The 22,787-nt window shown below is 41.1% G+C and overlaps 1 pseudogene; it reads left to right on the top strand.

Moving 5' to 3' along the window:
- LOC119360348 overlaps positions 1-1,605 on the top strand; it is a 10,814-nt pseudogene extending 9,209 nt beyond the window's left edge.
- The last annotated feature ends 21,182 nt before the right edge of the window (positions 1,606-22,787 follow it).

Below are 22,787 nucleotides of genomic sequence, written 5' to 3'. Positions count from 1 at the left end.
TTAAAAAAACAAAAACCACGGCCACTGAAATGCTGACGCGTGGATGCCTTTTGGTCCCGGTTGATGCCCTCCTGCCTGGGCTCGGCGCACCGGCCACGTGGAGGCACATCTGTCCCGGTTCGTGTTAGAACCGGGACTAAAGGGGGGAGGCATTAGTCACGACCCTTTAGCCCTCACGAACCGGGACTATTGCCCCCTATTCTACTAGTGCTTGAATCAATTTTAGGTCCCCCTTCTCCCTAGAAACCTTCCCATAAAATTTGCTAACCTATAATTTGTCAAATACTATGTGAGCATTACTTTAGATGCAGAAAGAAGAAATGAATTATGAAGTCACATGTACAAGCTACTTGGATTTCACACAGTTATAGAATATTGCAATCTCCTCCGCACCCAATGAATAGTTATTCTAAATTCCAAATAATTCAATTCCCAACAGGCCAACAATTCTCAAATCCCTAGTCGGATACCCTAGTCCAATTGCCCTACAGTTTGAGAAACAAAAATTAGGGATTCTAAAAAAAGAAGCGAAAATCGAATTTCCTAAAGAGGTGCATCGAAGTGGAGATTTGGTGCAGAAATCATCATACCTATTTTTTCTCGATTGCTCCGGTGACTTGAGTTGACAGGATCTGCGACACGAGTATGCCGAACTGACAAGGGAAGAAAGTGCGGCGCACGGAGTCTGTTTGTTGCGCGAGCAGAGGAAGAGGCGAACATACTGTATCCATCCAGAGATCGATTGATTTGTTTTTAGACAACCCAGAGATCGATTGTTGGATGTGGTCCTGGCTGCATCGGTCGCACGGCCAGGCACTCGCTGCTGGACTGGGCCTCAACGCCTCGCCTCGCAATGCTTGGAATTTCCCAATGGCCTGGCTCTACCGGTGTCCATGTAATTAAACATGGGGTGTCACATCCGTATATGGGCTGCATATACAAGGCAAGATCCAAGATCTTGCCTTGTATATGCAGCCCATATACGGATGTGACACCCCATGTTTAATGCGAATCAACCTATGGTTGAGTTGGTTAGGTGGACAGTGGTATCCCCAACCCATCAGGGTTCAAATCCTGGTGCTCGCATTATTTCTGGATTTATTTCAGGATTTCCGGCGATGCGCTTTCAGTGGGAGGAGACGTTCCTGTCGACGACGAGGCGCCTACGGTGACTTCGTAAATCTCAAGATGATATGTCGGTTCAGTCTCTCGGAGGTGCTCATAAGGATAGGGTGTGCGTGTGCGCGTTCATACGGATGAGTGTATGCGTGTGTATATGAGCGCTTGTGTCTGTACTGATACTCAAAAAAAAAAGATCAAAACTTACCCGGTGTCCTGTGACCCCCGTCGAGCCAACGTGGGTCCGCCTACATCATGGCGACCCCGGCCAATAAGAAAGCCATAGGGGAAAGGATGCCACAAATGACAAGTGCTTTGTTTCATGCAAGCTCATTTCTCCTGCCCTGGTCTCGGCCCCGTCCCATGCCGCTTAAAAATGCATTTGTTCTACGTTCATCTTCTCACATGTATTCACATTTGGACTCAAAGAAAAAAACATGTACATATCTCTCCGTTTTTTCTCTGAGCCTCAACTCACTTGTTTGAATTGCACCCGGAAGATCTCCCTCGTATGCTGAAATGACATGATCTCCAAATTCGCATTACTGTACATTGTTGACATCAGATTTTGGCATGGTCAAAAACGTAATTAAGAAGGCTTCAAATGGAAAAGTGCTCAAAGTGAGAAAGTTCCGTATCGTCAAAAGGAGAAACTTTAATATTTGGGCCGTAGCCATCCGATCTAATCTCTAAGGCCGAAGTTGTGTTTGAAGTACTGAGATTTTGCATTCAGAACACTATTCGGCTGATTATGCCCCCAAGATGGCCTCATATGGGAAACGTTTCTACACGGATTGTCTTCGTCTAGTCGAAACTATCGGTTTTGATATAAGAAACGTCTAAATCGGAGCTCGTATGCAAAAGTTAGAGCCAAAACGGTGTGCTGCATAAGTCTGCCCCGGAAGTTCCGGGCAAAACTTCCGGGGAGGTTCCGGGATAAACCGAAAGTTTGCACGCGGTGCGCCCCGAAACTGAAATTTTAACATTATTTGCAGATTTGCGGGGCCGATTTCAACATCAAGATGACCTTGGATGAAAAAGTGATCAACTAAGGAGTTTTTCTGCATTACAAGATCTACAATTTTGCTTTTGGGACCATCGCGATCCAAAGCCATATGCGACCTCCAGGAGCTGTGCAAGAGGGCTACTTGATGTGATTTTAGCCCGGAAGCTCCGAGCTGACCGGAAGTTCCGGTCCTCGTAGTCCGAGTTAGGTTATGTTTTGATGTTTTGGACGTGATTTGAGTCCTTTTCTTGTACGGGAAGTCCAGCCGCCTCATATATATGTAAGGGGTGACGGCCGATTGAACAACACACAATCGAACAATCAATCTATCACCGTTTACCTTTATCTTTATCTCTCTCCCTCGTTCTTCTTCTTCATCGTTCTTCGCTCGTTCTTCTAGTTGCAGGGCGGCGATCCACGAGGCCCTAGGGACGATCAGGTCGACCTAGGGCAGCCCAGAGCCGTCGCGCGCCCTGACGGGGTCCCTCCCGGGCGTGTGGGGTTTCGGGTCTACAAAAGCGCCTGCCGAATTGTCCTGCGTACCGCGCTTCCGGCGGGTCTCCTTTGACATGAGCTGCGGTGCATCACCGCCGGTGTCGAGGGTACACGGTGACGTGTTCGTGTGCGAACACACTTTTTGGCGACTCCGCTGGGGACGAAGCTTCGAACGGTCTCCGCCCGTTCTTGCTACGAAGAGATCGTCATGTAGGGTTTGCAGTCTACAAAGGTAATATGAATACCCAATCCCTTTATATAGATGCAAATAATTCATATGTTGTTACTAGATCGTTCAATGAGTATACTCTATTGGCCAACCCTAATTTTTTCAATCATGCAACTAACTACGTGCAAGGGCCGATTCAAAGTAATTTATATACTTTAACTTCCTATGATATTAGTAACATGCACCATATGTATCCCAAATCACATGCATCGGCAACCCAGCAAATTCATATGCCGATGAGCAACATGATGAGTTCGATTAATCAATCTGAAACACACCAAGTTCGAATTTCCAATGCCATGCAAGAAAGTGTTTCACCCTTTTATTCATCGGCAACTAATGTGCAATATAGTAATCCAACCATGCCAATGAATGAGAGAATTGGCCATGCTACTAGTGGTTATTCGGTCAGTTACTCTCAACCGTCATATGCTACACCTCATGTTAGTAAATCTTCGGCACCATACACAACTGTAGATGCTCATAATTCGGCTTCACACCTTCCTGGTTATAGCCGAATGAATGTAAATTTTACAGGAGCGGTTGTGCCCAATATTGTAGAAGATGAGGTAGTGGTGGCTGCATTAAAGAGTTTAGCCCAAAATAAGAGAATTAGTGCTCTTTGCCTTGAACAACATGAAAAGGGGCTATTTCCTGATTATGCTGCAATAAAAGCTAGAGTTTTGCAAGAAGATGAATCTTTGCCAATTGATAAAATTGGCGAGCAAAAGTATGGTCTTACAACAATGCATATGACTTCACCTAGTACTACATCATATTATACACCCCCTACACAATTGCAAAATTTCGGCAACACCCGTGTGTCATTGCCGAAAGAATCTAAAAGCATTGGGGGCAATCATATCCGGAGTGGGCTGAAATTGAGAAAAAACTTAAAGCTAATTTTGCCGCTCGCCACCAGAAACAAGTAGAAAAAGAATTGGCTCAGATAAAAGAAGCATTGCCAATTGGTAGTATCAATAAAAAGAAGGATGATTCGGAACATGAAAATACTTCAGTTGAAAAAGCCGAATCAAGTAGTATATATTCTGAATTCATCTAATCCAACGAGGCAAGCATTATTGAGAAAGGGCATGGCAATCATGGGAAAACAACAGTGCTTGATTTTTCTGAAGTTAATGGAACCTACTTCCTGCCCTATGAGTTTCGTGCCGTAGAAATTGACAAGCCTCAAGGACAAGAACAAGTAGCCGAATAAAGTTCGGCTGACATGGATCTTCAAAGCAATGATGCACGGAATCAAGAAAAAGATGATGACAAGGTGTTGGGGAGCCATCCAAAGACGGAGCAAGATGTTCTTCGAGTGGCACCACCATCATGCTCTCCCAACATATTTGAAGAGGTATGCATAGCGAGTAATTTACCTATTTTCAGATTTGGTCGCAACTTCATTATTGAAGCATCTATAATAAATTTTCTCATCAGTAATTTTGAAAGACCAATGAAGAAGGGTAATTTACTTGTTAGCAATAAAATTGTTATGGAACATATCGGTCAAACCATTGCGCCATTTATAAAGACCGATAATGACTTATTGTTACAGCCAAAGCTTTCCCCGTTGCTTTATCTAAAGTTCATATCTAGTTGGCTAGCTTTGCTTATTTCGTACTTGGCTTGCACTTGGTCTCAACTGAGGCATGTATGTTCTAAATATCTTCATTTCAGAAATTTAAAGCCAAGGTTAAATTCTATTGAGAAAACCAATCCTAATATAATATCTTATCCAAAGACATCGGAGATAGAGTGGAAAACACAATGCATAGCCGAATGGGAAGATTCCAAATCTGAACCATTCGTTTGCTTATCTCCAAAGCCGTTCAAATATCAAGATCGGCTAGAAAAAAAGAAGTATACCTTCAATTCAAGCATGTGTGATCAAATATTTGATTTGTTGCTCAAAAATAATTACATTACAATTCTTGATCACCATGTTAAGCCATCAATCCAAGGACGAATGTATTGTAAGTTGCATGTTTCGTCAAATAGTTAAATTGGCCAATGAAAAAGGACGATTGAAGTTTGTTGAAACACCCAGAGATGACCAGTCTATTCCGATTGGTCCCGATGGCAAAAAGTTTTTGCATCGGCTGCTTCAAGCCGATCCATTTAAAGAGAATGTAAAAGCTGCAGGTGATGGGATCAAGCTTTCAAGTAAAGAAGTTGTGAAGAGCATAACGAACATAATCTTGAGGGCGAGAATTCCATCGAAGCTACAATGAAGACGCCAACGACTGGGGGGCAGCAAGCAAATTCAATGATCAACGACAGCAAACCAAAAAAAACAAAGGCCGAAATAAGCGCAAGTGTAAGAGATCAAAAATCACCTTCGCTGAACTATTGAATATATATCAAAAGAAGAGTGAAGAGAAGAATGCTTATCGGCCAAATCATGCAAAGAAACCAAGATCACCCCCAAGGCGCAAATATGAGGATTGGTATTGGCAAAGTGATAATTTTAATGCAACATATTCATATCCTTATTTTGGGCCGCCAATGCCAATGTCGTGGATGCCTCTGTATGATCATATAGATACATATTCATCATGGGACAGGTATGATACAAGGGCACATTCTCCATCTTATTCTAAACCATCTCATCAATACTATGCAACTCCAAGAAGATCAACATTTGAACAATCACGCGTCAAAGACCGTTTCAATCATAAGGAATCGGTCCAGAGCTCAAGGAAGAAGAAAGAGGTGGTAAAGCAAGTTTACCACGTGAAAAGAGAGGGTCGTAAGTGTGCTACTTCAGATTTGATCTCAAATAACAAAGAGTTAATTAAAGTGTTGAAATTGGCTACAAAAGGCAAAGAAGTGAAGCAATCAATTGATAAAAATCAGAGTGCCAAATCTGAAGAAAAGAAGTTGAGAGTGCACAAGGTAAAACAAGAATTTCCACTGCTTCAAACAAAATCACAGCCGGGGTGCCCACTCAGCTTATCATATTGGCAAAAGAAGAAATTACACAAACTTAGTGCACAAGAACTTGAAGATAGGAACATGGCATGGGTTCCCAAAGAAAGTGCTCAAAATAAAAATTATGTGCAAGCTTCCATACAATAAGTGCGGCAAAGGTGAAGAATGAAAAGAGTAAAAACTATGAAGGACCAAGCCGAAGGTTTCAACATGTTCAGTCTACACATTATCCATATTCTTCGACTATGCCATTAACGTTTATGCCATGGAGTTCATCATCAGATATGATTGGTAACCCTCAATGGGCTTATTTTAATCCATGGATGCAATATAATTTCTTACATCATGAAAGGGTATTACCAAGTCAATATACATTTGGTTAGCTACAAGTTTGTTGTTGATCCAAAGGGCCGAAATACTTGATTTGATATTTCGTTTGTTTGTTTCGGCTATATGTGCTTAGAACGAAGTTTACATGGTAATGGCCGATATTTACCTATCATCCTAAGAGTATGTCAATGCATGGCCGGTGTAGTATTCTAACATCATCCTTAGTTCGAATGGGGAGCGAGACAAGTACTATGGAGATTAGGTTTTGATAGTTGAATTCATAACAATGGCCATGGTGTTGGTGTTGTTTATATATCTCCATATAGTGCTGTTCTGTGAAGCCTCATGCCTCTTAAAATATTTATTGCACAATAATCAAAGCCGAATATGCAATGTTATTCGGTTTGGAACTTTTTCCATATGTGCTAAACATATTGAGGATTTTGGTGATTCGTTATGAGTACTGCAACAAATATCCAAGGGTTATCAATGTTTTGACGAATCACTTATAGTTTATCTTTAGGTATGTCTAGATGCAAAATTTACCTTCGGTTTCTTTAAAATTGTTCATATTTCTAGACATGACAATTCGAAAGAGTTGGCACAGCAAGCATCCGGCTACTATGTTAACCATGGTGTATTGCATTTCTATCAATAGCCGATGCTTATTCTTGCCAACATAGGTAAGGCCGAATTAGAGCTCACCATCTCGGCCACTAATGAAACTTTTATGCAGACGAAGTAAGGATTGAAGGAAGTTCATTCTTGATTATCTGCAAAATCATAGCGAAAGGGAGAACAATATGGTCCGGAGGATGGTTTTGGTCTATGAAACCTTATCACCGGATTGTTATAGAAGCTAAGAAGTTTTCACCCAAGTTTGCATCAAGAGGTTCAAACAAGCAATGGCCGATATACACTTATCGTCCTAAGAACATGCACAATGGCCAATGGAGTGTTGACATCGTCCTTAGAACAAGATATGCAGAAGTTATTTTTCGGCACACAAGCTTTGCCGAAAAACAGGGGGGCATGTGTTGACACCAGATTTTGGCATGGTCAAAAACATAATTAAGAAGGCTTCAAATGGAAAAGTGCCCAAAGTGAGAAAGTTTCGTATCATCAAAAGGAGAAACTTTGATATTTGGGCCGTAGCCATCCGATCTAATCTCTAAGGCCGAAGTTGTGTTTGAAGTACTGAGATTTTGCATTCAGAACACTATTCGGCTGATTATGCCCCAAAAATGGCCTCATATGGGAAACGTTTCTACACGGATTGTCTTCGTCTCGTCGAAGCGATCGATTTTGATATAAGAAACGTCTAAATCGGAGCTCGTATGCAAAAGTTAGAGCCAAAACGGTGTGCTGCATAAGTCTGCCCCGGAAGTTCCGGGCAAAACTTCCGGGGAGGTTCCGGGATGAACCGAAAGTTTGCACGCGGTGCGCCCCGAAACTGGAATTTTAACATTATTTGCAGATTTGTGGGGCCAATTTCAACATCAAGATGACCTTGGATGAAAAAGTGATCAACTAAGCAATTTTTCTGCATTACAAGATCTATAACTTTGCTTTTGGGACCATCACGATCCAAAGCCATATGCGACCTCCAGGAGCTGTGCAAGAGGGCTACTTGATGTGATTTTAGCCCGGAAGTTCCGGGCTGACCGGAAGTTCCGGCCCTCGTAGTCCGAGTTAGGTTATGTTTTGATGTTTTGGACGTGATTTGAGTCCTTTTCTTGTACGGGAAGTCCAGCCGCCTCATATATATGTAAGCGGTGACGGCCGATTGAACAACACATAATCGAACAATCAATTTATCATCTTTTACCTTTATCTTTATCTCTCTCCCTCGTTCTTCTTCTTCCTCGTTCTTCGCTCGTTCTTCTAGTTGCAGGGCGGCGATCCACGATGCCCTAGGGGCGATCAGGTCGTCCTAGGGCAGCCCATAGCCGTCGCGCGCCCTGACGGGGTCCGTCCCGGGCGTGTGGGGTTTCGGGTCTACAAAAGCGCCCGCCGGATTGTCCTGCGTACCGCGCTTCCGGCGGGTCTCCTTCGACGTGAGCTATGATGCATCACCCCCGGCGTCGAGGGTACACGGTGACGTGTTCGTCTGCGAACATACATATACTAAAAAACAATATTATTGAGCTAGCTAGGAGCAACCACAATGATTAGACATCGCCAGCCATCTGATCAGGCCGCTGAACGTCTCAGATTTTTGGGCTATCTCCTTCACCTATCTCCAATTTTCCTTGCAAGAAAAATTGAGATGTCCTTGCATGACTTCTTCTCTCGGTTGTGCTCCAGCAGTCAACATGCGGAGACATTTCCAAGTGAAGAACGCATTGTCTTTACTGATTTTCCATACAATAGGAGTTTATATATGTTTGCCAAAAATAATCTTAGGAGTTCATTTTTAGTTTCTCGAATCACCTGCTTATATAGATTCTTTTTGAGTAAATCACTAGGCCAAAAATGTCACTATTTTGAACTATTACTTCACATAATTTTATCTTACAAGCCTATCTCTTTTTCATAAGCACTATGGTGTTGTTCTTGTGTTAGAATGTCCGGTATAAATGTTTCAGATATCGCAAGCAATAATGTATTCTAGTTAATTACTGAGGGACTGAACAATTAGTTTTACCATATTCTAATGATTTGTTCTTTTGTTATTTGTCTATTTATTGGTACATTTGCTAACTTTTAAATAAAAAAACTCCACAGTTTCAGTATGATAATTGTTCACTTATACTTTTTGTTTTGTGATTCACCAGAAACTTATAACCTATACTTATGTTCGCTTTACATGCCAGTTTTTGTTTCGATGGGAATTTATAATTATATTGGTATTCTTCTCACTGCATAGAGAACGTCCATCATTAAATCATTGTTTCATTTCTGCCTAACCATTTCCTAAGAGATCTATCAAAAATATCATTGTGTCCTCACTAATTTAGCCATATCATCATTCTTTGTTGCCTAATTACACGGAGAATAAATAATATAGAACATAACTTGATAATAGGTATGAATACTCCTGACTTCTAGACAATGGTCTTTTCAAATAATAAAAGTTGATTCGATGACTGAATTCTTGCCCTGTTTTAATCTACAATCTCCAACTCTAAAACCGGTTAGTACACAACCTTTAACTTTCAAAGAAAGGGGCAGCCGGGGCATGTAGTTCCCGCTTGCGAGGGTCCATGAGTCACTACCAGAATAACTGCCGCTGCCGACGGCCTAATCTATGCTGATGGCCCCCATCGGCATACATGGAGGTATCCCGACAGCCTAGGTAAAGCCGTAGGTGTACAAAAACTGTGGGCATATGTCCACCTATGCCGACGGGGTCTGTCGGCATAGCTCGACCGTCGACAGCGCTGGCTATATGCCTACGGTGGCCGTGGACATAGCACGGGACGTCAGCATAGCGGTGGGCCCAGCTACCCGGTGGGCGACTGCAACTTGACGGCGTCAGACATACGCCAACGGAGCTAAAGGGGGTCGTCGGCATAGCTATAGTGACATCATTGATCCGCGTACTCTGCCACGTCATCGATCCGAGCCCCTCGTCGGTCCGTAGGGTGGTAGAGTTATGCCGACGGTTTATATAATTGCCATGGAAGGTCACTATAGAGATATAATATATCTCTATAATGACTGTGTCATGGCATTTAAATGAAGCTTGAGATATGCAACTTCCCACCGGGTCACCCATCCATGGACTACTCTAGCCCGAGCACGCTTATCTTCTGCGTTCTATTCGACTAGGCTAGTGGATGGGAAGCCAGCCCTTGCTGATAAGAATTGCCTCCTTGCCATTAAGGCGTTTCACGCTGGTCACCCTATGGGACCTACTCTGTCCTATCACACACATATGTGCTTTTAGAAACTATGTGAGATATTTTACATGGCCGATGTGTCGCCGCTAGCCTTCAATGGGCACTGACACTGGTAGCAGGAAAACGATGGGAGAAGAGGCAGGAAACCGATGAGAGGAGTGGCGAGAAACGATAGCCTGTTTTGAAAACCTAGTAGAGAAGGAAGCGTGAGCTAGCACGACGCATGCGCACAGTGCTTACCCATGTATTGCATGTATTGTCGAAAGGGCTCAGGGTTGCCGTTCGATCTCGGAGCATTCAATGGTGCACACGTACGATCCATGGGGTTTGGGTTCTGGCCAATCAGAACGCACAACTCAGATCGCGCGCGCAACAGGGGGAGAATATCATACGGAAACCAACATTCGGTGGAAACCGGTGAAAACCACGAGAAAAAGATGTTTTGAAGTTTCAAAAAAAATTGAAAAAAATGCGGGATGTTAAGAGGATGATGTTTTATTGCCACACAAAATTTTAAGTCGAAACACACTACGAGATGTGAGCTATGAAAAAGACAAAATCAGCGTTGAATAGTCCCGAAAAGTAATGTCACTATTCAGGGCCGAATTTTTCTTTTTTATAGCTCACATCTCGTAATGTTTTTCAATTTCTTAACATCCCACATTTTTTCAGGTTTTTATGAAACTTTAAAATATGGTTTGCATGAAGTTTTCATTGAATATCGGCTTTCGTGAGTGAACCGTGTGCTATTTGAAAACATTTCGTGAGAAAAATCTCGATTTTAAAATCCCCGTAAGTCCAAAACAAAAGCCGAAAATCGTGAAACCTAGCATGGTGTCACCACATGGCACTTATATGTCGAGGAATTTTTTCCTCCATTGTGGCACAAGTTTTACTACAAGCCTGTTACGAACCGGAGCTTCTCTCAAACAAGCCTCATTGTTCCGATAGGGAAACGTGTCCCCCTTGTGGGTGAAACGTAATCGCTGCCTCTTTTCACCTTGTAGTTTCTTCTATGGGTGCTACATCTTGAGCTTGTGTTGGTTTTCCTTGAAGAGGAAAGGGTGATGCAGCACAGTAGCGTAAGTATTTCCCTCAGTTTTTGAGAACCAAGGTATCAATCCAGTGGGAGGCTTCTCAAAAGTCCCACACACCTACACAAACAAACAAGAACCTCACAACCAACGCGACAAACGGGTTGTCAATCCCTTCACGGACACTTGCGAAAGTGAGATCTGATAGAGATAATATGATAAGATAAATATTTTTGTATTTTTATGATATAGATTGGAAAAGTAAAGATGCAAATAAAAGTAGATGGCAAATTTATATGATAAAAGATAGACCCGGGGGCCATAGGTTTCACTAGTAGCTTCTCTCAAGATAGCAAAAGTATTACGGTGCGTGAACAAATTACTGTCGAGCAATCGATAGAAAAGCGCATAGTTATGAGATTATCTAGGCATGATCATGTATATAGGCATCACGTCCATGACAAGTAGATCGACTCCTGCCTGCATCTACTACTATTACTCCACACATCGATCGACTCCTGCCTGCATCTAGAGTATTAAGTTCATAAGAACGGAATAACGCATTAAGAAAGATGACATGATGTAGAGGGATAAAATCATGCAATATGATATAAACCCCATCTTTTTATCCTCGATGGCAACAATACAATACGTGCCTTGCTGCCCCTGCTGTCACTGGGAAAGGACACCGCAAGATAGAACCCAAAGCTAAGCACTTCTCCCATTGCAAGAAAGATCAATCTAGTAGGCCAAACCAAACTGAAAATTCGAAGAGACTTGCAAAGATAACTTAATCATACATAAAAGAATTCAGAGAAGATTCAAATATTTCTCATAGATAAACTTGATCATAAACCCACAATTCATCTGATCTCGACAAACGCACCGCAAAAAGAGTTACATCGAATAGATCTCCAAGAAGATCAAGGAGAACATTGTATTGAGATTCAAAGAGACAGAAGAAGCCATATAGCAATGGGACAGAAGGTCAGTGGTAAACTACTCACAACTCATCGGAGAGGCCTTGGAGATGATGCAGAGGCCCTCCATGGTGGATTCCCCCTCCAGCGGAGCACCGGCGACAGCTACAAGATGGGATCTCGCGGATACAGAAGGTTGCGGGGGTGGAATTAGGTTTTCGTGGTTGCTTCTGATGCTTTCAGGGTACGGGTGTATATATTGGACGAAGAAGTACGTCGGTGGACGATCGAGGGGCCAACGAGGGTGGGGGGCGCGCCCACTCCAAGGGGCGCGCCGGGCACCCTCGTGGCCGCCTCGTTTGTTGCTTGACATCCACTCCAAGTCTCCCGGTTGGCATTTGTTCCAAAAATATCGTTACCGGAGGTTTCATCTCGTTTGGACTCCGTTTGATATTCCTTTTCTTCGAAACACTTAAATAGGCAAAAAACAGCAATTCGGGCTGGGCCTCCAGTGAGTAGGTTAGTCCCAAAAATGATATAAAAGTGTAAAGTAAAGCCCATAAACATCCAAAACAGGTAATATAATAGCATGGAACAATCAAAAATTATAGATACGTTGGAGACGTATCAAGCATCCCCAAGCTTAATTTCTGCTCGTCCTCGAGTAGGTAAATGATAAAAACAGAATTTTTGATGTGGAATGCTACCTAGCATAATTCTCAATGTGATTTTCTTTATTGTTGCATGAATGTTCAGATCCAAATGATTCAAAATAAAAGTTCATATTGACACAAAAATAGTAATACTTCAAGCATACTGATAAAGCAATCATGTCTTCTCAAAATAGCATGGCTAAAGAAAGTTATCCCTACAAAATCATATAGTCTGGTTGTTGCTTTATCTTCATCACACAAAGTATTTAATCATGCACAACCCCGATGACAAGCCAATCAATTGTTTCATACTTTAGTAATCTCAAACTTTTTCAACTTTCACGCAATACATGAGCGTGAGCCATGGACATAGCACTATATGTGGAATAGAATGGTGGTCGTGGGGAAGACAAAAAGGAGTAAGATAGTCTCACATCAACTAGGCGTATCAACGGGCTATGAAGATGTCCATTAATAGATATCAATGTGAGTGAGTAGGGATTGGCATGCAACGGATGCACTAGAGCTATAAATGTATGAAAGGTCAACAAAAGAAACTAAGTGGGTGTGCATCCAACTTGCTTTCTCATGAAGACCTAGGGCATTTTGAGGAAGCCCATCATTGGAATATACAAGCCAAGTTCTATAATAAAAAATTCCCACTAGTATATGAAAGTGACAACATATGAGATTCTCTATATGAAGAACATAGTGCTACTTTGAAGCACAAGTATGGTAAAAGGATAGTAGCATTGCCCCTTCTCTCTTTTTCTCTCATATTTTTATTTGGCCTTTCTCTTTTTTTGGCCGTTCTCTTTTTTTTTAAGTCCGAAGTCTCATCCCGATTTGTGGGGGAATCATAGTCTTCATCATCCTTTCCTCACTTGGGACAAAGCTCTAATAATGAAGATCATCACACTTTTATTTACTTACAACTCATGATTACAACTTGATACTTAGAACAAAGTATGACTCTATATGAATGCCTCTGGCGGTGTACCGGGATATGCAATGAATCAAGAGTTACATGTATGAAAAATTATGAAGGTGGCATTGCCACAAATACGATGTGAACTACATGATCATGCAAAGAGCAATATGACAATGATGATGTGTGTCATACTAAATGGAACGGTGGAAAGTTCCATGGCAATATATCTCGGAATGGCTACGGAAATGCCATAATAGGTAGGTATGGTGGTTGTTTTGAAGAAGGTATATGGTGGGTGTATGGTACCGGCGAAAGTTGCACGGCACAAGAGAGGCTAGCAATTGTGGAAGGGTGAGAGTGCGTATAATCCGTGGACTCAACATTAGTCATAAAGAACTCATATACTTATTGCAAAATCTACAAGCCATTAAAAACAAATTACTATGCGCATGCTCCTAGGGGGATAGATTGGTAGGAAAAGACCATCGCTCGTGCCCGACCGCCACTCATAAGGAAGACAATCAATAAATAAATCGTGTCCCAACTTCATCACAAAGCGGTTCACCATACGTGGATGCTACGGGAATCACAAACTTCAACACAAGTATTATTTAAATTCACAATTACCCAACTAGCATGACTCTAATATCACCACCTCTATATCTCAAAACAATTATCAAGCATCAAATTGATCATAGCATCCAATTCACTTTCTATGATAGTTTTTGTTATACCCAACTTGGATGCCCATCATTCTAGGACCAATTTTATAACCATAGCAAATACCATGCTGTTCTAAAAGACTCTCAAAATAATATAAATGAAGCATGAGAGAACAACAATTTCTACAAAATTAAGCCACAGCCGTGCTCTAGAAAATATAAGTGAAGCACAAGAGCAAAACTATCTAGCTCAAAAGATATAAGTGAAGCACATAGAGTATTCTAATAAATTCTAAATCAAGTGGGTTTCTCCCAAAAGGTGTGTACAGCAAGGATGCTTGTGGTAATCTAAAAATCAAAGACTAATATCATACAAGACGCTCCAAGCAAAACACATATCACGTGGAGAATAAAAATATAGCTCCAAGTAAAGTTACCAATAGACGAAGACGAAAGAGGGGATGCCTTCCGGGGCATCCCCAAGCTTAAGCTTTTGGTTGTCCTTGAATATCTTGGGGTGCCATGGGCATCCCCAAGCTTAGGCTTTTGCCACTCCTTATTCCATAGTCCATCAAATCTTTACTCAAAACTTGAAAACTTCACAACACAAAACTGAACAGGAAATCTCATAAGCTCCGTTAGTGCAAGAAAGAAAATCCACTACATAAGGTACTGTAATGAACTCATTATTTATTTATATTGGTGTTAAACCTACTGTATTCCAACTTCTCTATGGTTCATACCCCCCCATACTAGCCATAGATGCATCAAAATAAGCAAACAACACACGAAAAACAGAATCTGTCAAAAACAGAACAGTCTGTAGCAATCTGTAACTTTCGAATACTTCTGGAACTCTACAAATCCTACCAAAATAGTATGTCCTAGGCAATTTGTCTATTGATCTACAGCAAAAAGAATCAACGCAAAAGCATGTTTCTGTGATTTACTGAATTTTTTTCTCGTGAGCGCAAAGTTTCTGTTTTTCAGCAGAATCAAATTAACTATTACCATAGGTTATCCTATAGGTTTTACTTGGCACAAACACTAATTAAAACATGAAAACACATCTAAACAAAGGCTAGATGAAATATTTATTACTAAACAGAAGAAAAAAGCAAAAAACTAAAATAAAATTGGGTTGCCTCCCAACAAGCGCTATTGTTTAACGCCCCAAGGTAGGCATAAAGGCGAGGATAGATCTAAGTAGTGTCATCTTTAGCACTCAATTCATAAGTAGCTCGCATGATAGATTCATAAGGTAATTTGACTTTGTTTCTTAGAAAGTGCTCCATGCCTTTCCTTAATGGAAATTAATCTAATATCCCCTTCCTTCATATCAATAATTGCACCAATCGTTCTAAGAAAAGGTCTACCAAGAATAATAGGACACGAAAGATTGCAATCTATGTCAAGAACGATAAAATCTACGGGCACATAATTCCTATTTGCAACAATAAGAACATCATTGATCCTTCCCATAGGTTTCTTAACGGTGGAATCCGCAAGGTGCAAATTTAAAGAGCAATCATCAAGATCATGGAAACCAAGAACATCACATAAAGTTTTCGGAATCGTGGAAACACTAGCACCCAAATAACATAAAGCATAGCACTCCTGGTCTTTAATTTTAATTTTTATAGTAGGTTCCCACTCATCATAAGGTTTTCTAGGCATAGAAACTTCCAAATTAAGTTCTTCTTCATAAGATTGCATCAAGGCATCAACAATATGTTTGGTAAAAGCTTTATTTTACGGAAATGTTAACGCCCACACGTGTGGGCGTTTGCACATCGCCCACACGCCTCCATCACCACTCATTTTATTACGTATGAATAGATGACATCAGCAGATTTTTTTTGGTTTTCGGCTTAAAAATGTTGTATCTCCTAAATAAAAAAGCGAACTAAAAATCTATTTTCACCATTAAATCCGTCTCGACGAGATCTTCAAAACTAGACCCCATGTTGATTGTTTCGAGGAATTTTTTTTTGCCAGAAGTTGCCACGATGTTTACACTGCAGTTGCCATAAGGCTTAAACTAAAGTTGCCATGTGGAAATTTTAGTTTGTAGATCATGGCAATTTTAGTATTTTGATGATGGCAACTCCAGTACTTTGACAATGAAAATTATTTTTTGTATGAACCATGGCAATTTTACGTGCATGTATCATGGCAATTTTGGTTTATGGTTCATGGCAAGTCTAGTTTCTTAATTCCCCGTTTTATAAATGTCAAAATTTACTATTTAATGTAGAAGAAAATAGCTGAAACATATCATGGCAACTTCAGTGTAAACATCATGGCAATTCATATGCAATAGACATGGCAACTTTTAATCCAAAAAAAATTTCATCAAAACATATCAACATGGGATCTAGTTTCGAAGATCTCATCGCGAGGGATTTAACGGTGAAAACGGATTTTCAATCGGATTTTTCGTTTAAGAGATAAAACATTTTAAGAACTAAAAATCCAAAAAGATTCCTGCATGCATGCATGCGATAACGTGGCAATCTGTTTACATTAGAGACGTGTGGTGCGTCTCCCTTCCTGCCACACGTGTGGCAGTTAGCGCGACCCTTATTTTAACTATAAGGATGAAGAGAATTCAACACGGATTGCAACAAGGAAATACAATTTATTAAAGAACAATTATCATAATTAAATTCCTTGAAATCCATAATAGTGGGTTCAATGCTATTTAAAGTTTGGCCTCTCCAATCCCACTTTTATCAAATTTAGCATCAAGATCTAAAAACTCCGAATCATTGGGACGCCTTTTAACTAAAGTTGACTCATCTCCAGTCCCATCATTATTAAGATTCATATTGCAAAACAAAGATTTAATAGGGGACACATCAATAACTTTTAGATCTTCATCATTATTTTCATGGAGACTAGAAGGACACGCTTTTACAAAGCAATCTTTCTTAGCACGCGCAATCTAGCGGTTCTTTCTTTGCACTCATCAATGGAAATTCTCATGGCTTTGAGAGACTCATTAATATCATGCTTAGGAGGAATAAATCAAGGTTTCAAAGAATCAACATCAAGCGAAAGTCTATAAACGTTCCTAGCCAAATCATCAACTTTAAGCAATTTTTCTTCAAGTAAAGCATTAAAATTCTTTTGAGAGATCATAAATTTTTTAACACTATTCTCAAAATCAGAGGGCATATTATTAAAATTTCCATAAGAATTGTTGTAGGAATTACCATAATTATTAGAGGAATTACTAGGGAACGGTCTAGGATTAAAGTTTCCTCTATAAGCATTGTTACCAAAATTATTCCTACCAACCAAATTAACATCCATAGATTCATTATTATTCTCAACCAAAGTAGACAAAGGCATATCATTAGGATCAATAGGAGCACTCTTAGTAGCAAACAATTTCATAAGTTCATCCATCTTTCCACTCAAAACATTAATTTCTTCTATAGCATGCACTTTTTTACTAGTAGATCTTTCGGTGTGCTATTGAGAATAATTAGTCATAATGTTATCAAGGAGTTTGGTAGCTTCTCCTAAAGTGATTTCCATAAAAGTGCCTCCCGCGGCCGAATCTAAAAGATTTCTAGAAGCAAAATTCAATCCGGCATAGAAATTTTGTATGATCATCCATAAATTCAAACCATGAGTAGGGCAATTGTGAATCATTAATTTCATTCTTTCCCAAGATTGGGCAACATGCTTATGATCAAGTTGTTTAAAATTCATAATATCGTTCCTAAGAGAGATGATCTTAGCGGGAGGAAAATATTTAGAGATAAAGACATCTTTGCACTTATTCCATGAATCAATATTATTTTTAGGCAAAGACGAAAACCAAGTTTTAGCACGATCTCTAAGTGAAAATGGAAATAACTTCAATTTAACAATGTCATTATCCGTATCTTTCTTCTTTTGCATATCACACAAATCAACAAAGTTGTTTAGATGAGTAGCGGCATCTTCACTAGGAAGGCCGGAGAATTGATCTTTCATAACAAGATTCAGCAAAGCAGCATTGATTTCACAAGATATAACATCATTAAGAGGAGCAATCAGCGTACTAAGGAAATCGTTATTATTGGTATTGGAGAAGTCACACAATTTGGTATTATCTTGTGCCATCGCAACAAGCAATCCAATACACAAGCAAACAAAAAGGAAAGCGAAAAGAGAGAGGAGATTGGGAAAGAGAGGGCGAATAAAACGGCAAGGGTGAGGTGGGGGAGAGGAAAACGAGAGACAAATGGCAAATAATGTAATGCGAGGGAGATGAGTTTGTGATGGGTACTTGGTATGTCTTAACTTGAGCGAAGACCTCCCCGGCAACGGTGCCAGAAATACTTCTTTCTACGTCTTGAGCTTGCGAGGGTTTTCCTTGGAGAGGAAAGGGTGTTGTAGCACAGTAGCGTAAGTATTTCCCTCGGATTTTGAGAACCAAGGTATCAATCCAGTAGGAGGCTCCTCAAAAGTCCCATGCACCTACACAAACAAACAAGAACCTCGCAACCAACGCGATAAAGGGGTTGTCAATCCCTTCACGGCCACTTGCAAAAGTGAGATCTGATAGAGATAATATGACAAGATAAATATTTTTGGTATTTTTATGATATAGATTGGAAAAGTAAAGATGCAACTAAAAGTAGATGGCAAACTTATATGATAAAAGATAGACCCGGGGGCCATAGGTTTCACTAGTAGCTTCTCTCAAGATAGCATAAGTATTACAATAGGTGAACAAATTACTGTCAAGCAATTGATAGAAAATTGCATAGTTATGACATTATCTAGGCATGATCATGTATATAGGCATCACGTCCGAGACAAGTAGATCGACTCCTGCCTGCATCTACTACTATTACTCCACACATCGACTGACTCCTACCTGTATCTAGAGTATTAAGTTCATAAGAACAGAGTAACGCATTAAGAAAGATGACATGATGTAGAGGGATAAACTCATGTAATATGATATAAACCCCATCTTTTTATCCTCGATGGCAACAATACAATACGTGCCTTGCCGCCCCTGCTGTCACTGGGAAAGGACACCGCAAGATTTAACCCAAAGCTAAGCACTTCTCCCATTGCAAGAAAGATCAATCTAGTAGGCCAAACCAAACTGATAATTCGAAGAGACTTGCAAAGATAACTTAATCATACATAAAAGAATTCAGAGGAGATTCAAATATTTCTCATAGATAAACTTGATCATAAACCCACAATTCATCGGATCTTGACAAACACACCGCAAAAAGAGTTACATCGAATAGATCTGCAAGAAGATCGAGGAGAACATTGTATTGAGATTCAAAGAGAGAGAAGAAGCCATCTAGCTAATAACTATGGACCCGAAGGTTTGTGGTAAACTACTCACAACTCATCGGAGAGGCCTTGGAGATGATGTAGAGGCCCTCAATGGTGGATTCCCCCTCCGGCGGAGCGCCGGCGACGGCTCCAAGATGGGATCTCGCGGATACAGAAGGTTGCGGGGTGGAATTAGGTTTTCGTGGTCGCTTCTGGTGGTTTCAGGGTACGAGTGTATATATAGGAGGAAGAAGTACGTCAGTGGATGATCGAGGGGCCCACGAGGGTGGGGGCGCGCCCACCCCCAGGGAGCGCGCCGGGCACCCTCGTGGCCACCTCGTTTATTGCTTGACGTCCACTCCAAGTCTCCCGGTTGGCATTTGTTCCAAAAAGATCGTTCCCGAAGGTTTCATCACATTTGGACTCCGTTTGATATTCCCTTTCTTCGAAACACTGAAATAGGCAAAACAACAGCAATTCGGGCTGGGCCTCCGGTTAGTAGGTTAGTCCCAAAAATGATATAAAAGTGTAAAGTAAAGCCCATAAACATCCAAAACAGGTAATATAATAGCATGGAACAATCAAAAGTTATAGATACGTTGGAGACGTATCAAGCATCCCCAAGCTTAATTCATGCTTGTCCTCGAGTAGGTAAATGATAAAAACAGAATTTTGGATGTGGAATGCTACCTAGCATAATTCTCAATTTGATTTTGTTTATTGTGGCATGAATGTTCAGATCCAAATGATTCAAAATAAAAGTTCATATTGACATAAAAATAGTAATACTTCAAGCAGACTGATAAAGCAATCATGTCTTCTCAAAATAGCATGGCTAAAGAAAGTTATCCCTACAAAATCATATGGTTTGGCTGTTGCTCTATCTTCATCACACAAAGTATTTAATCATGCACAACCCCGATGACAAGCCAAGCAATTGTTTCATACTTTAGTAATCTCAAACTTTTTCAACTTTCACGCCATACATGTCTTATCAAAATAGCATGGCTAAAGAAAGTTATCCCTACAAAATCATATAGTTTGGCTGTTGCTCTATATTCATCACACAAAGTATTTAATCATGCACAACCCCGATGACAAGCCAAGAAATTGTTTCATACTTTAGTAATCTCAAACTTTTTCAACTTTCACGCAATACATGAGCGTGAGCCATGGACATAGCAATATATATGGAATAGAATGGTGGTCGTGGAGAAGACAAAAAGGAGGAAGAGGTCTCACATCAACTAGACGTATAAACGGGCTATGGAGATGCCCGTTAATAGATATCAATGTGAGTGAGTAGGGATTGCCATGCAACGGATGCACTAGAGCTATAAATGTATGAAAGGTCAACAAAAGAAACTAAGTGGGTGTGCATCCAACTTGCCTGCTCACGAAGACCTGGGCATTTTTAGGAAGCCCATCATTGAAATATACAAGCCAAGTTCTATAATAAAAAATTCCCACTAGTATATGAAAGCGACAACATATGAGATTATCTATATGAAGAACATGGTGCTACTTTGAAGCACAAGTGCGGTAAAAGGATAGTAGCATTGTCCCTTCTCTCTTTTTCTCTCATTTTTTATTTTGCCTTTCTCTTCTTTTTTTGCCTTTCTCTCCTTTTTTTCAAAGTCCGAAGTCTCTGTTGGGGAACGTAGTAATTTCAAAAAAATTCCTACACACACGCAAGATCATGGTGATGATATAGCAACGAGAGGGGAGAGTGTTCGGCTACGTACCCTCGTAGACCGTAAGCGGAAGCGTTAGCACAACGCGGTTGATGTAGTCGTACGTCTTCACGATCCGACCGATCCAAGCACCGAACGTACGGGGCCTCCGAGTTCAGCACACGTTCAGCTCGATGACGATCTCCGACCCTCCGATCCAGCAAAGGCTCCGGAGATGAGTTCCGTCAGCACGACGGCGTGGTGACGATGATGATGTTCTACCGGCGCAGGGCTTCGCCTAAACTCCGCGACGATATGACCGAGGTGGAATATGGTGGAAGGGGGCACCGCACACGGCTATGGAACGATCCGTAGATCAACTTGTGTGTCTTTGGGGTGCCCCCGTCCCTGTATATAAAGGAGCCAGGGGGAGGAGGCGGCCGGCCTAGAGGGCGCGCCAAGGGGGGGAGTCCTACTCCCACCGGGAGTAGGACTCCCTCTTTCCAAGTAGGAGTAGGAGAAGGGGGGAAAGAGGAGGAAGAGGGGAAGGAAAGGGGGGGCGCCGCCCCCCTTCCCTTGTCCTATTCGGACTAGGAGGGGGAGGGGCGCACGGCCCCCTCCTAGCTCCTTCCCTCTTCTCCCTCGAGGCCCATGTAGGCCCATTAACCCCCCGGGGGGTTCCGGTAACCTCCCGGTACTCCGGTAAAATGCCGATTTCACCCGGAACCATTCCGATGTCCAAACATAGGCTTCCAATATATCAATCTTTATGTCTCGACCATTCTGAGACTCCTCGTCATGTCCGTGATCACATCTGGGACTCCGAACAAACTTCGGTATATCAAAACTTATAAACTCATAATAAAATTGTCATCGAAACGTTAAGCGTGCGGACCCTACGGGTTCGAGAACTATGTAGACATGACCTAAAACCATTCTCGGTCAATAACCAATAGCGGGACCTGGATGCCCATATTGGTTCCTACATATTCTACGAAGATCTTTATCGGTCAAACCGCATAACAACATACGTTGTTCCCTTTGTCATCGGTATGTTACTTGCCCGAGATTTGATCGTCGGTATCCAATACCTAGTTCAATCTCGTTACTGGCAAGTCTCTTTACTCATTCTGTAATACGTCATCTCATAACTAACTTATGATGCTTGCAAGGCTTAAGTGATGAGTATTACCGAGAGGGCCCAAAGATACCTCTCCAACAATCAGAGTGACAAAACCTAATCTCGAAATACGCCAACTCAACATGTACCTTCGGAGACACCTGTAGTACTCCTTTATAATCACCCAGTTACGTTGTGACGTTTGGTAGTACCCAAAGTGTTCCTCCAGTAAACGGGAGTTGCATAATTCTCATAGTTACAGGAACATGTATAAGTCATGAAGAAAGCAATAGCAGAATACTATACGATCAAGCGCTAAGCTAACGGGATGGGTCATGTCAATCACATTATTCTCCTAATGATGTGATCCCATTAATCAAATGACAACACATGTCTATGGTTAGGAAACATAACCATCTTTGATTAATGAGCTAGTCAAGTAGAGGCATACTAGTGACTATATGTTTGTCTATGTATTCACACATGTATCAAGTTTCCGGTTAATACAATTCTAGCATGAATAATAAAC

This window comes from Triticum dicoccoides, chromosome 2B (genome assembly GCF_002162155.2).
Source record: "Triticum dicoccoides isolate Atlit2015 ecotype Zavitan chromosome 2B, WEW_v2.0, whole genome shotgun sequence".
Classification (NCBI taxonomy): Eukaryota; Viridiplantae; Streptophyta; class Magnoliopsida; order Poales; family Poaceae; genus Triticum; species Triticum dicoccoides.
The sequence above is the reverse complement of the archived record's forward strand: the minus strand, read 5'-3'. Positions and strand labels throughout refer to the sequence as shown.